We start from the raw sequence: 17,666 nt of genomic DNA, 5'->3' as shown, positions 1-17,666 counted from the left end.
GTCTGTTTGATTGAGTGTGTGGACAGGTGTCTTTTATACAGGTAACGAGTTCAAACAGGTGCAGTTAATACAGGTAATGAGTCGAGAGCAGGAGGGCTTCTTAAAGAAAAACTAACAGGTCTGTGAGAGACGGAAATCTTACTGGAAATCTCACTCATGTCATGCATTACAATGCTAATTAATTATTTAAAAATCATACAATGGGATCTTCTGGATTTTGTTTTAGATTCCATCTCGCACAGTTGAAGTGTACCTATGATAAAAATGACAGACCTCTACATGCTTTGTAAGTAGGAAAACCTGCTAAATCAGCAGTGTATCAAATACTTGTTCTCCCCACTGTAGGTGTAAGAGGTTTGTCATAGGAGTGTTTCTGAACTCTCACCTTTATGAATGTAACAGTATAATCATCAATCTTCAATGGTAAAATAACCAATATGGTAACCGTATAATGATGGGTAATAAGCACAGTAATCACGTAACAATGAATATAAAGGGCACTAATGGCTCTATTATTTTTATACAGGTTTCTAAAGTCTGCGCCACCAATATTTAACAAGGAACAGATTCTGGAAGGTTGTGAAACAATGGTGGCAGATGGGGAGAAAGATCCGCCCAGGAATTAGCATAAGGGGATGGCCAAAAAGTTTATGCAAGATAACACTGTATAAATGTGTGTGTCCTGAGTTGGTAAGACAGTTGTTCCTGCAGGTCAACTCTGCTTTAATGATTGCTCATTAAAAGTTTAATTTGAATCCACAAACTTCTGAGTTATTGCATCTTTTTGAGTTGTTGCATTCTTTTTGGCAAGAAGATAAATTTTTCCATGACAGCATATGTTAAATCGATAAATGTTTCCTAATTCGAAGTAGGGATGGCCTAAACTGGTGTACAAAAGTTGGTTGCGGGCCTGTAGCTCGAATGGTTCAAAAGATACAGCCTAATATTAAATTAACAATAATCACAAATTAGCACATGTAATATCAATTACCATTTCTTAATTTGCAGTAGGTATATCTTAACCATGTAAAACAAAGTTGGTTTCTTGTCTGTAGCACAAACGGTTCAACAGAAACAACCTAATAGATAATTAATGCTGATTACGCAAATTAGCATATGGTAAATCAATAAACGTATCCTAATTTTAAGTAGGGATGGCATAAACTGGTGTAAAAAAGTTTTTTCGTGTCTGTAGCTCGATAAATGTTTCACAAACAGCAAGACACTAATCTGTTATAACAAAGTTGGTTTCGTGGCTGTAGCTGGAACGGTTTAAAAGATACAACCTAACAGTTCATTAATGGTAATTATGGTAATTAGCATTTGTAAAATACATTTCCATTTCATAGTTTGCAGTAGGGATATCCTAAATGTGTGAAAGAAAGTTGGTTTTGTGTCTGTAGCTCGAACGGTTCAAAAGATACAGCCTAATATTAAATTAACGATAATCACAAATTAGCACATGTAAAATCAATTACCATTTCTTAATTTGCAGTAGGTATATCTTAACCATGTAAAACAAAGTTGGTTTCTTGTCTGTAGCACAAACGGTTCAACAGAAACAACCTAATAGATAATTAATGCTGATTACGCAAATTAGCATATGGTAAATCAATAAACGTATCCTAATTTTAAGTAGGGATGGCCTAAACTGGTGTAAAAAAGTTTTTTCGTGTCTGTAGCTCGATAAATGTTTCACAAACAGCAAGACACTAATCTGTTATAACAAAGTTGGTTTCGTGGCTGTAGCTGGAACGGTTTAAAAGATACAACCTAACAGTTCATTAATGGTAATTATGGTAATTAGCATTTGTAAAATACATTTCCATTTCATAGTTTGCAGTAGGGATATCCTAAATGTGTGAAAGAAAGTTGGTTTTGTGTCTGTAGCTCGAACGGTTCAAAAGATACAGCCTAATAGTAAATTAACGATAATTATGCAAATTAGCATATGTAAAATCAATTACCGTTTTATAATTTGCAGTAGGGATACAAGAAGAAGAACTGCTGAAACCCTAATAATAATAATATTAATGAACCGGAACAAACATAATACAATACTGCTGAAACCCTAATTAACAGGATAACAGGGTATTCATAGAATCATCCTATCCTGCCAGTTTCAATCCGCAACTGGCAGTTTAGAGATACTAACAGAAACTAGCAAGATTATATATTTGTTTTGTTTTTGCAACTGAAATTGAAAGTGTTGGGTTAGCGTGCACAAAAGGTTTAGGAAGATGAATTGAATGAATCCAGGTGCGAACAAGGAACAGCATAAACCAAAAAAAAAAACTGCGCTCTAATTCCTGGGCTGAGGTCAAGATGTTCAGTCTTCTCCCACCCTTCCTTCATCATATGTCCTCCCTCTCTCCTCACACCATTCTCCTCTTCACCCATCTCATCCCTCTCTCCTCACATTCGTTACAGTAAACTCTGCCCGCCCACCACTCAGCATTCAATCTTAGCTGATCCCAAGCCTTGTTCTAATCCCCTCACCGGCCCGTGCCCTGCCCTCCTCCGTCCTCTGAAGGAATTCCGTTGGTGGGGTTTTTAATATTCCACGGCCCTGTGCGCCCTCAGATTTGGCAGCGCGGCATTAACACGAGCTGACACCGCAGATTAGCTGCCGACATCAGGAATGCTGCGGCCCTTTTGTGCCACGTGGAGCCAAGCCAAAAGAGCCCATGGGTCGGATGGATGAACCACAGGACAGAACACCTGGGAACAAACACAGCCCGCCTTGATCAGACACACACTAAGGAAGAGGACAACCAGAAGGACAAGGATGCGTCCTTAATTCCAGTGGTTTTTAAACTTTTTTTCAGGTGATCCAATTATTCTAAATGACAAACAATTGCTACCCAAATGACATGACACAAAAAGGAAGATTGTACAGCATTCCTAATATTATTATGTAGGACTAATGTGACAGAATTGCTTGCTTTTTTATGATCCAGTTATGCACAACGTGCATACCAGGTATAGAGTTCTGTATATTTCTGTGCGTAATGATATTCCACTTTTTGAACTACGCTCAAACTTGGAGAAGTCTATAAATTCAGTTTCATGGAGGCAGCTCTGTAATATCATTACGCAATCTACACCTGATGTGCAGAGGCATGGTCCATGACCTCAGTTCTGAATTCTTGCGCTGATTCCATCAATTTGTTGTTGAAAAAGAAAATGTTTTACACTTCTGCCCAAATGCACTGTGCCTAATAATGTGGTGACAAGGTTACCATAAGAGGAGTGTATGGGAAGAAATAACTCAAGGGGCATGAATTCTGTAAGTGGGGGCAATGATTGGCTGTCTTCCCAAGGCCCATTGGAAACCAAATTTTAATGTCCTGCGACTTATCTGTGGGCTGGGACACAGACTTTGAAAAACACTGCTCTATTCCCTAGATAGTGCACTTTTAACCCTCCTAAAACCTTTAGCATCTATACACAGTGACTTTAGCATCTATACACATGCAGGATGGGCACTCAACAGGCAACTTTACCTCAGAACTAAGTAACTGTTTATTAACTAGTCAATAACCAGTAAAAAAACATTCTATGTAATGGTTCAGTGTCTGCGATACGCATCTTAAAAAAATGCTATATTCTATAATGCTACGTTTTTAAACAGACAACTGCATTATAAAACCATGGCAGTGTGTTCAAACCTCAGACTCTACATCTTGATCTCTACCCAGCCATGCCTATGTTTTTCTGCTAAGTGGTGTAAAAATTGGAGTGTCTCTCTATCTCTAATCCCTTATCCGGGCAGGGCCGGGGAGGCTTAACTGGGTACTGTATTGGGCAGCACGGAAACCCCTTCATCAAAGGGGGAGGGAACAGGAAACCCCACTGGGCCCCAAGGATGGAATCAGACACCTGGGATTGTGTTGGTGGTCAGGGTTGCTATGGTAACTAAGACTTACCTCGGCTCCCGCAGCCGGTAGATGCTTGTCCTTTGCTGGTGCGCGCAGCTGGTCGGCAAAGGCATTCACGTTTTGTGTTTGTGTTTCTGCCTGCATTCGATTGTGTGTTTCTTTATGTTGCTTCTGCATGCCTACACTTGCAGAATTACTGACGTCAGTCACAACTGAGCGTCAGTTGACTCTTCACTGGGTCTTCAGTATATGATGTTTCCTCCACATTCCACTGGGCACTGCAAAGCCCATGTGGAGACTGGAAGAGAAAGGAAAAAAATGAAGAGAAATACAGGGGGACAAAAGGCAGTATAGATAGAATATTATATTAATAAAGAGAGAGTGAGAGAGAGAGTTGGGCTCTGAAGTGTTAAAGAGGTCTGGGGGGATGGGAGGGAGCAGGAGAACATGGTGGGAGGGGAGACTAAGAGGGAGGAGGGGAAAGGAGGTGGCCTTTGGAGTGTAATGAAAAGAGAAGGCAGTTGAGTTAAACTGGACGAAAGAGAGAGGAGAGAAGAATGGGAGGTAAATCGGAAAAAAAGGGAGTCCCTTTAAGTGAAGGGGCCAGAGAGAGGAAAAATGAGAGATGGGGAGAGGGGGAGCAACGGGGAGGAAGAGAACGTGTGAGAGAGCTGAGGAAAGAGAAAGGTAGAGATGGGGGAATGAGACAGAGGAAGGTTAAGAGCGAGTGATTGAAAGAAAATATATATTTTCCCAGGCAGGAGTGACCATAGAAGGCTAATGTCTATCACTACAGGCTGCACACAGAAAAGCCTACAGACAGACAGTCCTCAACAGGCAGACACAATACCCAACAGAAAACCCTACAGGCAGACACAAACCTCAACAGGCAGACGTTCCTCAAAAGGCAGACACAATCCTCAACAGAATATCCTACAGCCAGAAACAATCCTGAACAGGTAGGCAGTCCTCAACATGCAGGCACAATACTGAACAGAGAACCCTACAGTCAGACATTGGAAGGTTGCTGGTTAAAATCTCAGTCAGCAGTGGTAAAAATGTGCTTAGGCAGTGTGTGAAGTGCGATGGTAGTGAGTATGTAAAAATGTGAGGCAAAAGAGGCAGATATGATTAGCTTGTTCTGTATATGCGAAAAAAGGTACAGCACCTCACAGTCAACTATACAGACAGACAATACCCGTGAGATGCAGTTTAAACAAAGACTAACATATATAATAATTAGTGATGGGGAGCAGGTGTGTCCATGGGGTACGCTGCTGCCATCAATGTGACAGGCTGTCGAGCGGTTAGAGCATCTAACCAGTGACTGAAAGGTTGCTAGATGGATTCCCTAAACTCAGTCAGTGAAAAATGTGTTGTTCTGTCCCTGAGCAAGGCAGCTATTCCAAGTAATTACCGTAAATGACAGTGCTGTCAGTTATAGTTACCTAGTGAAATCAGGATATACATACAGTGGGGAGAACAAGTATTTGAAACACTGCGATTTCGCAGGTTTTCCTACTTACAAAGCATGTAGAGGTCTTTATCATAGGTACACTTCAACTGTACACTTCAAAAATCCAGAAAATCACATTGTATGATTTTTAAATAATGAATTTGAATTTTATTGCATGACATAAGTATTTGATCACCTACCAACCTCTCACAGACCTGTTAGTTTTTCTTTAAGAAGCCCTCCTGTACTCGACTCATTACCTGTATTAACTGCACCTGTTTGAACTCGTTACCTGTTTAAAAGACACCTGTCCACACACTCAATCAAACAGACTCCAACCTCTCCACAATGGCCAAGACCAGAGAGCTGTGTAAGGACATCAGGGATGAAATTGTAGACCGGCACAAGGCTGGGATGGGCGACAGGACAATAGGCAAGCAGCTTGGTGAGAACGCAACAACTGTTGGCGCAATAATTAGAAAATGGAAGAAATTCAAGATGACGGTCAATCTCCCTCAGTCTGGGGCTCCATGCAAGATCTCACCTCGTGGGGCATCAATGATCAGGAAGGTGAGGGATCAGCCCAGAACTACATGGAGAACCTGGTCAATGACCTGAAGAGAACTGGGACCACAGTCTCAAAGAAAACCACTAGTAACACACTACGCCGTCATGGATTAAAATCCTGCAGCGCACGCAAGTCACCCTGCTCAAGCCAGCGCATGTCCAGGCCCGTCTGAAGTTTGCCAATGACCATCTGGAGGATCCAGAGGAGGAATGGGAGAAGGTCATGTGGTCTGATGAGACAAAAATAGAGCTTTTTGGTCTAAACTCCACTCGCCGTGTTTGGAGCAAGAAGAAGGATGAGTACATCCCCAAGAACACAATCCCAACCGTGAAGCATGGAGGTGGAAACATCATTCTTTGGGGATGCTTTTCTGCAAAGGGGACAGGACGACTGCACCGTATTGAGGGAAGGATGGATGGGGCCATGTATCGCGAGATCTTGGCCAACAACCTTCCCTCAGTAAGAGCATTGAAGATTGGTCGTGGCTGGGTCTTCCAGCATGACAACGACCCAAAACACACAGCCAGGGCAACTAAGGAGTGGCTCCGTAAGAAGCATCTCAAGGTCCTGGAGTGGCCTAGCCAGTCTCCAGACCTGAACCCAATAGAACATCTTTGGAGGGAGCTGAAAGTCTGTATTGCCCAGCGACAGCCCTGAAACCTGAAGGATCTGGAGAAGATCTGTATGGAGGCGTGGGCCAAAATCCCTGCTGCAGTGTGTGCTAACCTGGTCAAAAACTACAGGAAATGTATGATCTCTGTAATTGCAAATAAAGGTTTCTGTACCAAATATTAAGCTATGCTTTCCTGATGAATCAAATACTTGTATCATGCAATAAAATGCAAATTAATAACTTAAAAATCATACAATGTGATTTTCTGGATTTTTGTTTTAGATTCCATCATTCACAGTTGAAGAGTACCTATGATAAAAATGAAAGACTTCTACATGCTTTGTAAGTGGGAAAATCTGCAAAATTGGCTTGTTCTCCCCACTGTATATCCTATATAATCCCCACTTTGGGGCTTCCCCAAGCCCCATAATCTAGTTCTGCGAATGGCAAGTGAGGAGGGGAACTTAGTCCCAGCAAAACTTCTACATGCTTTGTAAGTGGGAAAACCTGCAAATTTGGCAGTGTATCAAATACTTGTTCTGCCCACTGTATGTTCTGTGCTTTGTTTTGGGCTCTGTATTCTAGCACTTTAGATTTTCAAGGATAAAATGACTATGGTCATTTTTAATAGGTGTCTAGTTTCATCCATTTTGCATTATACATTTAAACATTTCTGCATATTTTGTACAACCCCCCCAAGTGGACAGATTCACATTACATTAGATAAAGTAGTCATTAACACTTGTTTAATGTCCTCTGTTTTCAATGACTGCCTGACATATGTGAACCATAGACATCACCATATGCTGGGTGATGTTCTGGTGATATTCTGCATGGCCTGAACGGCTGCCTAAGTTCCTACTTGTTTCCGGTGCCTTTTTGCTTTCAGTCTTCGGTATTTAAAAGGCATGCAAAACTTGGTGGCTTTGGCAGCATGTTTGGAGTCATTGTCCTACTTCAAGACAGAGGTGGGGGACTCGAGTCACATGACTTGATTCGAGTCTGACTCCAGTCACAATTTTCAGGACATGTGACTTGCTTGATTAAAGTATGAAAATGACTTGACTTTGACTTGAGAACAAGTTACTTGAGACTTCACTTGACTTGAAGTGGAAGACTCGACAATAACAGCAATAAAATTATTTTATATGTTGTGACATCAGCACCACTAATCAGCGTATGTGCCTTTAACACTGCACAATTCAAACCGCGTCAAACATGGCAGACAGTAACGTTAGTCGAGCTCCACAAATAGTATCGTTTGGATACAAAGACTTTGAACTGGACCGTGTGAATAAAAAAAGATTTGCCAGATGCAAAATATGCAACAACGTCAAATTTCATTCGTTATTTTAAGAACCACAAGGAAAGGTAAGAAAGTAATCTCTTTATATTCAGTTTCACTCTATAACGATTAAGTTACTAATGTAATTAATTAATCTTTTGTTTGTCATAATTTGGCCTTGGTTGCATAATTATGTTTTTTTTTTTTTCTTGTTAGAAATGTGACCACTATCATTACTGAATACGTCTGGTAAATAGATGTAAGGGAATTTGACTATAACAGTGGCATAGCCTGTCACACCCTGATGTGTTTCACCTGTTGTTTTGTCCCCGCCCCTCACCAGGTGTTCCCGGTTCCCTATTAGCCCCGTGTATTTAAACCCTGTTCTCTGTTTGGCAGTTGCCAGATCGTCTTGTCCCGTACAGTCGTTTCCAGCGTTCTATGTGTGCATCATCCAGTCTACCTGTCCTTCCATTCCCCGGTTACGACCCTTGCCTGTCTTTCGAATTACGAGCCTGCCTGCCCTCTCCTGTACCTTCGACCATCCGAACGCCCGACAACGAACACTGCCTGTCCCCCACCACGAGCCTGCCTGCCCACTCCTGTACCTTCGACCATCTGAACGTCCGATAACGAACCCTGCCTGTCCACCACTACGAGCCTGCCCACTGCCTGGTTGTTCAATAAATACTTTGGACCGCCCTCCTCTGCCTCTGTGTCCACATTTGGGTCCCCACCCGTTCATCGGTGTGATATAGCCTGAATTTTAATGTTGATGGGCATCTTAAAATGAGCGAGCATGTATATTAGTACACGTAGGCTATAATGTCTGTATTAAATGTGGGCATTTTCAAGTGTTTGTGGACTGCGTGTGGAAACTAAAATGCATTGTGCTTACACCATAACAGTTAACTTTACTGCATGAAAGGCTAACATGGAGGCGCCGATGTGATTACTAGCACCTAAACATTTCGAAGAGTTTTTTTTTTACTCATACAGACAAGAATAATTACAACGTAATTACATATTAGGCAGTTTTTCAGTCACAATAATTAGTTTATAAGGTTGTTATTATTAGCCCTTATTACATGGATTGGCTGAATTCCAGTGCAGAACGTGTGTTATTTCTTGATAACAGACCGTTGCCATGAAAAACTGCGCGTTGCAATTGACGCAGCAGGATTCTAACCAGAGACGGAACAGACTATTTTCTTTAGAGGAAGCAATACAATCGTTTTTAAATCAATAAATACCTTTTGAAATCAATATTTTGTGTCAAATTATAGATTTATTTGGTAGGTAGCCATGTAATAAGCGGGATAAGGTATAGCGAGGCGGTTGTTATAGCGAATAGAACCCCTTCAGGCTGATTCAAGATCCCTCCGCTTCGTCCCCCCAAAAAATTGTACCGCGGAGGAGAAAAATATTTGATTTTGAAATCGAGCTTCGCACCGAGCACACGTCAGAAACAGAGGACAGTGTGTGTGTGTTCATCTCTTTAGTACTGTGACTTGACTTGACTTGAAACTTATAAGGACTCGACTTGACTTGCTTAGGGTGAACCCTTGACTTGAATTGACTTGCTTGATTTATCTGAACTGTGACTTGAGACTTGACTCGAGACTTGATGGTTTAGACTTGAGACTTGCTTGGACTTGACCATGTGTGACTTGTCCCCATCTCTGCTTCAAGATGAAGCACTGTCTAATGAGTTTAGAGATATACAGTATGTTTCTATCTAAGCAGACACAATCAGCAGGTACATCATCACTGACGACAGTATCCCCTCTGACATATTTAATAGATGAGGTAGTAAGCCAGTACCATTTTTCACCACACTTTCCTCTAGCCATCTCTATGGTATATGCTCATCTTTGTCTCATGTGTCCCCAATACCTTCATCCAGAAATCTGCGGTTTTCCATATCTTTTTTGTAGTCCTTGTTCTGAGGTTAACTTTGACCTTGCAATCCAGCATGCAGTTTGTCCGATGGGGACCTCTGCTAGTAGATGGTAATAGATGATGCATCCACGTCTACCTCCTGGGAATTGTTCCTAATCTTTTCGGACAGATATTCTTTTATTAAGGTGACCATTCTTTAGTCGCCTGCTGTAGAGGTCTTATTTGGTCTACCAAGTTGTTTACCATTGCTCAGTAATTTTTTCTTGCTGTACCAAACAGGAAATTATGACACGTAATGTTTTGTCAGTATTCCTTATCGATTTATATTGATTGATCGTCATTATGATGGCTCAATTAACTTGCAATTACACTTTTTGGTCCTTATGTTGTCAGACACAAGCAACAGACTCCAAATACAAAAGCAAAGCAGTAGTATCAAGACTGGACATGCACTTTTGATTCAAACAAATACTAATTTGTCCCAGTAAGAAAATAATTTGTAACCTAAAATGGGTGAAATATTTACAAAACCTGCTGTCATTTCTAAATTGTTGTTCTTGAATGAAAATGGAATATCCTCAAATTAAAGATGATTGTCTACAACCCTATAGTCATTGGAAAAGTAAATGTTCTTGAGTACAGATTCTTAAGAAAAACTATTTCAATGTGATAAAACATACTGTATGAAGTGCTATTAAAATTGTGCATAACTTTTAAATTATGTCAGCTAGAAGCAGAATGTCAGCGATATTAAGTGTTGTGTGTTACAATTTATAAGGTCAGTGTGGAAAAGAAGTGTACATGAAAGGTTATGTGCGGTAAATATGGCGATAAACAGGTTAACGTCTTAACTTTGACCGCCCTAATTGCTATATTATATAAATCTAAGGCATTCTGGTATTTCTGCTACATGTCAAGGCCAGTGGTGTATCAGTTATAGAGCTATAATAGTCACTCCTGTGATTGCTACTTGAGTAAGGTTGTTTATGTAGTTCTGTCCAGTTTGACGAGAATACCAACTAATGTAAAAGCACTCGTGCTCTGGGCTTCCGGAATCCTCTTGGCCTCTGGCTCACCGCAGTTTAATCATAATTATCATCGACCCAGCAATAATAACTCACATCAATCACAAACAGTATCAGCTAACTTGGCGGCAGCAGTCCTCTTTCTCCCTGTGCATGCTGGGAGTTTAGGAATGAGCTGGGTGATGAGTTGGTGCTGGTGGTAGGGGGTTCCCACACACTATGTATTCTGGGTAGTCTCTGTATTTTCTTGAACTTATGTGTGGTTGTTTTTCATTTTTCGTAACTGTGAATTTATTTGTTAGGTTTGGGTGGAGGGGATTGTAGTGTAGTTGGAGAATGATGTCTCACTCGGGAGTGGGCAGTCTGGCCTATCCTTACGCCACGGTTTCAGGTGTGGCTTGACATTGCCTCGTTAGTAGAAGATGCCTTGTTTGCTGTCGGTGAGTGTCTGGGCCATGATAAGATTGTGTCGGTAACATGGATGAACAAAGCTAATGTGTTCCTATATGAAGTCGATTTAGTTACTCAGATGGTTGAGACAGTGGTATTGGTGAAGGTGTTAGTGCCAAGTATTAATGTCTCTGATATTGATGATCAAAAGGTTGTAGGGTTATACTCACTGAAGGACATACATTTGTTTTTACATTAAACTTTTGTGAAGAGTGTGGAGATCCCAGATAATTTCCGAATGTGGATACATTTGTTGTGTCTTTTCAAATCCTCCACAATGCAGACCTGCAAAGGTTAAAGCTGGTAATAAGACAGTAAAAGGGAATATCAAAACCATAAACTATTGTAGGAAAAAGTGAATATGGATAGGTTCCATGGGGTGTTTCTCTTTTCTGTGTCTTTGTTTAACATTCAGCATTACTAAGTATTCGTAACCTCCACATACATTGTCTGGTTTATATTCGGGACAACACGCTCCAGTCCCGGTCATGTGCTGTGAAGTAAGCACTTTATGTGGCATGAAGAAAACTGGACATTTCTTGTGAGGAATGTGCTTTTGACTGTGACAGCGTCACTCAATCTAAGGATTGTTTATTGTCCCACAATGCAATACTAAGTTCTTCACTGAGGGGCAAGACGCTGTTTGCTTCCCATATATGTTAGGATGACTTGTCAAGACTGGTGGAACGTGAGGCTTAGGGATTCACCAGAGAACCATGGTGGGACATGAAGAAGCGGACCAGACCAGCTTGTTCTTACTGACCATGCTATGTGTTGGGGATTATGGCAGTTTCTTACTGACAGTGCTATGTGTTGGGGGTTATGGCTGGTTCTTACTGACCATGCTATGTGGTGGGGATTATGGCGGTTTCTTACTGACAGTGCTATGTGTTGGGGGTTATAGCTGGTTCTTACTGACCATGCTATGTGGTGGGGTTTATGGCTGGTTCTTATTGACAGTGCTATGTGTTGGGGGTTACTGGGTGTGTCTTTCATATAACTGCAAATAGTGCTGCATGTCGAAAGATCAGAAGATAATATCAAGATTTTGTTTTTGGTTGGGTGTTGGTGTATCGTCATCTGAGCCTGGGTCCTCTCTAGGTTTCTTCCTAGAATTTGGCCTTCTTAAGGAGTTCCAAGTCACTGAAATCCAACACTACTGTTGTTTGCTCCTTGGGGTTTAAGGCCGGGTGTCTCTGTAAAGCACTTTGTGACAACTGCTGTTGTAAAAAGGGCTTTATAAATAAATTTGATTGATTGATTGGTACACGGTTTTCACTGTGTTTTCATGTACTACCATATAAAAGGTATAAGGTGCTGCCAACAAAGTAATTTCTAAATTCTCTCTTATGACAATGATTCATTTTCTTTTTATCTCCCAATGGCAATTCAATCTACACTCGATAGGTAAATGGAATATGCAGTTGCCAGTTTCATTGACATCTGCCATTGTTTGTATCAAAATATTAGAATTGCTTTAATAGATATTGCCCTGTTTTCCTGCCATACTGTAGAGATGTAGAGTGTGCGCAAGTGATATTGTCTGCATGCTTAAGTTCATGTCACACTACAAGCAGGGCAAAAACCATACCTGCACCGACTCTTTACCTCCTTCTCTTTCTTTGAAACATACTGGCAGGCAGGCAGGAACACACACACACACACACGACCCTGCAGCATGTGGGGCACTTGGTCTCGGGGCTATGCTAGAAGGATTAAGGGGTTCAGAGGGACACTCCATCACACTGCCCACCCCTCTCTCTTTCTCTCTCTCTATAAGTGTCTTATAGATCTACCCCTTTTAAGAGACCACCCCCAGGCCATATCACTGACCATGAATAATGTGACAGTTTGTGTTTAACACTTTTGTAGACCAACTTTGTTTATTGAATGATCTTTAGGATGAAGCTCAGGATGGTGTTTCTTTTGTTTTATTTGGGGAGGCATTTATTCTAATGTGCCAATGACAATGTAATTGCAATTATGCGTGTGTATCGGTGTGTGCGTGAGTGTGTATGTGTGTGTGTGTGTGTGTGTGTGTGTGTGTTACTATGAGGTTAAATTATCAATCCTTTTATTTGATCTGTGTACATAATTTTCACAATTTAGAAATGATAAAGCTTTGTATAGAAATTGTATTGTAACAATTGTATTGAAACAATGAACAATTAATCAATACTTTTGGAGCCCTGAAATATGCACTATTCTAAATACAGTAAAGCAAATAAAAACTGATGATCTACCTTGGGCGCTCGGGGACAAACTGTCCTGTACCTGTCAGAGAATCTGCAGCATGAGTCCACTCTCTCTCTCCCTCTTTCTTCTGTATTCTTTCTTTTTCGCTCTCTCTGCCTCCTCCGCTCTTCTGGAGTTAATGAGACTCTTGAAAGAAGAGGAAGGAGAGGAGATGGAGGAGGAAGAAGAAAGGAAATCAATATTTAACACTTCAATGGATGGACCTTTTCTTTTGAGCATAACACAAGCATAACACATGCACACGCACAAATGAGCTCACATATATCAAATATGTGCACACACACAAACACACAGCAATAAACCCCACTACCCCCAAAATAAAACCGTGCGCCTTACAGATCAATTCAGCGTTCCTTATTTTTTGCATCAGACAAGAATTCCTACAATACTATAAAAGCGTTTCAACAATAAGAAAGAGCTTTTTTTTTTTATAGCTGAGCCCTTGGTGGTAAAGTGGCAAAATGACAGGAATCAAATAGAAGACAGGCCGTAGGGAGTTTTAATATAACAGTGTTAGGATGGCACACTGTGATATCGTTATCATTGTGTTTTAATTGGAGCGCTGCAGGGTAATGGTTTCATCTCTGGAGGATCTATTTTGGGTAGCAACCGTTACAATTCCATAGCTATTTTTAAAGAACAAAGCGAGGATACTTAAGCTCACAATAAGCACGTATGTAATAATACAAACACACACAAATGCACAGAGTAAAGGCACCAGGTATTGATTCTGATTGTTCTGTACCTGCATGAAATGCATTTAACCAGCAGCAATAATGAGGTCACTCAGTGAAGGTAAAAAGAACTCCTGCAGATCTGGGCTGGGACAGATTAAGGCCTAGTCAAAACACGATGACACAGAGAAAAGCTGAGTTTAGGGAAGGAACATTAATGTTTTTTTGTTTGACTGAATGTATGCATTGTTTAAGCATTCTCCTACACTACTTAAGACTGGAATTCAATCGGACTGGGGATTTGGAAACATTAAAGAAGTTCTTGCAGCAAATGTTGACAAAGTGGGATCAAATTTAATCATGGTTATCGTGTGAAGGCACGCTTACTCACCTAATAACCTCAGTTAGCTTTGACAAGGGCTTGGCCCACCAGAGAAAGTCGCTAACGCCTCCAATACAGCGTTAAAGCAGAAAGCTTGCTGAACATTTTCTGCAACTACGCAGTTATTCAGAATACATTGATTCTCCACAGATGTTGCATGCTGCTTTTTATAAAATGGAGAGAACCACTTTCGCTGATCATTTTGTGTGTCAATTAGCTACTTCTGTAGGCTACCAATTATGGGCTAGCTAGCAGCTTGCTAACACAACCATATGGTTTTTAGACTTCATAGAATTATCATCCTTCTAACTCAGTTACTCAACACAATAAAGATTGTAAAACCAAGTTACATAACATGGGCTTTATTACAAGCCCTTTACTTTAGATAGTTTAGTTCCTAATTCCAGCTATGGTATTAAACACTACAAGTCAAATATATTTTTCTTACCGGAGACAAATTACCTTCACCTTGACAAATGAAATTACACTACCTGCTGTTAATTTTGGGCCGTGGTCCTATCATCTGGAACAGTTGATTGTATTGGCCTTGGTCCAGATAAAAGTAGTCAGTTGGTGAACATCCCAAACAGTGTTGCCAACTCCTCAGTAAGGAAAGTAACTATTGGCTGTCCTTAAAGTCGCTAAATGACGTAATTGTGATCGCATGCCAGCATGGAATAGTATTCAACGATTGCTAATGCCGTTATGGCCTCAGCCATTTTTTTTTTCAACATAAATGGCAGCTAGTTTTGGGTGGAACTGTTATAAGGCTTTGCCTTTTTAGTATGTTTTTGAGTTGTCATGTGTTTTTTTTGGGTAAAAATCAGCCTTACAATACAGGCAGTATGCCCGTGTATCATCTCCAATAAACGGCTTCAACCAGCCTTTGAATTCAGGGTTTGATTGCCACTCCTTTCTGTATTTTTGAGTGTGCAGTTTAGACTATGACATGATGAGCTAGCCAGCTAGGTGTTTAGCTTATGTCACAGGGAGGTACACAGTGGACGAGGTGAGTGACTGAGGCTGTGTGAGTCAAATGCAGTGATTTATTTTTGTGCAGTGCTTTATTTTGGACAAAGAACATTTTGCATTTACATCCCGCCCTGAATGAAAGCCAGGGCGGGATCAGCCAGTGGCAGCTTCCCACATGCACGATTCATTTACAGTCTCTGGACGTGGAGGGGTGAACATCTCCTGCTCTGACTGTAGCTGGGAGGGACTGTTGCACGAGGACTGGGCCACCTGTGAGTGCTTTGGGACGGGGGAAGAGGCCCACAGCAGCACCCGCTGCTTGTTGAGGAAAGTAAGAACGATATGTGCTTTCACGTCAGAGTCTCCAAAAGTCTCCAATAACTCCAGAAAATGTTGCTAGACAAAGTCTAAAGTTAGCAATATTTGTTTTCGCAATCTCAGCATGGCATAATCCAACTTGGGGGCAAAACTATTCATGATATTCAAACCTTACTAGGTTTTAACACAGCAATAATTGGTATTTCTGAAAAGAAGAGAGTCTCTAGCATTTAACCAGACATAGTTTATCCGTCTGCGTTGCCTATATGCTTCGCACCACGTCAGCAAAGACATGCTGTCTGGCATCCGCTTGTGGTAGCATGTAGCTCCCTCAAATGACAACCAATGGATTTGAAACTCGCTAGGTTGAGAGCACACAAGCCACACTTTATGGCAATTGTTGAACGATCACCCTCAGGCGCATACACAGGACACACCAGCAGTGCGCACCACCCCTACAAATCTTCAACCAAACTTGACTATTGCGCAAGACGCATACGCTGCTCACAAAACTATACTCAGCATTTAAAGTTTAAATGGCTACTCCTAAGTGGAAAAGCAACATAGGAGACCAATTTGGACTAGATTTGTGAAAGAAATCATGGACTGTGAGTCAAGCAACTGTGAGTCAAGCAACTAAGATAGATTACCCAAGACATACAATATATTAACATTAGCATATTAGGCTATGTAAAATAGTTTCTGAGCATTTACTGCCAATTGGGTTAAGTCATTATAGTAGATTTCAGTTCATAATGTCCGTATATGTAACCAGAACACCACATCTTATGTTAGATCACCACATATGATGCAAACACCACGTATGTTAGATCACTGGATCCTCCTTCTGTTAGTACCTTTATGAAGGGAAGCAAATGTTCCATCATGTGTAACATTCCTGGGAGTGTGTAACCCTTATATTAATCAGTTTTGCACTGTTGTATGTTCTGTGTAGGTGGACGCAGTCATTCTTCCTGTTACCACCATATATGAAACAACTCTCATTTTCCCTGTGTGCAAAACAAATTATTTATTATAATTATTATGCCTTTTCAACAGTAAGTGGATAGAGAACTCATGCCAGTCTCAGTTACATACTGAGAAATACAGACGTTAGGCAAAACATGTTTTGCTAGCTAACAGTACTATTTTGCTATGCTAGCTAGTTTTTCATCCAGAGTTAAGGGTGACACACAGTTAGGTTTCAAAATATTTGGACACTGACACAATTTTCATAATTTTGTCTCTGTATGTCACCACAATGTATTTGAAATGAAACAACTTTGATGGAATTGAAGTGCAGACTTTCAGCGTTCATTCAGGGGAACAAAAATATGGTATGAAATATTTAGGAATTGCAACCATACATTATCCCTTTATTTCTGGGGCTCAAATGTAATTGGACAAATTAACATAATCATAAATAAAATGTTACTATTTAATACTTTCTCGCGAATCCTTTGCCGGCAATGACTGCTTGAAATATGGAACGCTGAGTTTTCTCCTTTGTGATGCTTTGCCAAGACAACTGCAATCTTCAGTTGATATTAGTTTGTGGGTCTTTCTGCCATAGGTTTTGTCTTCAGCAAGTGAAATGCATGCTTGATCGTGTTGAGATCAGGTGAGAATTCATGCTGCTGCTTCTGTCTTCTGTCACATCATCAATAAACACTAGTGACCCATGCCATCCCACTGCCTCTACTGTATTTTACAGATGATCAGGTATGCTTATAAACATGAGCCGTTCCAAGCTTTCTCCATACTTTTTTCCTCACATCATTCTGGTACAGGTTGATCTTCGTTTTATCTGTCCAAAGAATGCTGTTCCAGAACTGGAGTGGCTTTTAAATGTTTAAAAACGTCTAATCTATCCTTCCTATTCTT

General features: G+C 40.7%; 1 long non-coding RNA gene across 1 annotated transcript; it reads right to left on the bottom strand.

Annotated features, from left to right (window-relative positions):
- Nucleotides 1-324: 324 nt before the first annotated feature.
- On the bottom strand, nucleotides 325-13,495 carry LOC109615542. The gene is made up of 3 exons (XR_002196535.3): nucleotides 13,455-13,495; nucleotides 3,930-4,179; nucleotides 325-2,721 (listed from the first exon to the last, which is right to left on the bottom strand). It is a non-coding gene; the product is annotated as an uncharacterized LOC109615542 (long non-coding RNA).
- Between the last annotated feature and the right edge of the window lie 4,171 nt (nucleotides 13,496-17,666).

Source organism: Esox lucius, chromosome 7 (assembly GCF_011004845.1).
Source record: "Esox lucius isolate fEsoLuc1 chromosome 7, fEsoLuc1.pri, whole genome shotgun sequence".
Classification (NCBI taxonomy): Eukaryota; Metazoa; Chordata; class Actinopteri; order Esociformes; family Esocidae; genus Esox; species Esox lucius.
The sequence above is the reverse complement of the archived record's forward strand: the minus strand, read 5'-3'. Positions and strand labels throughout refer to the sequence as shown.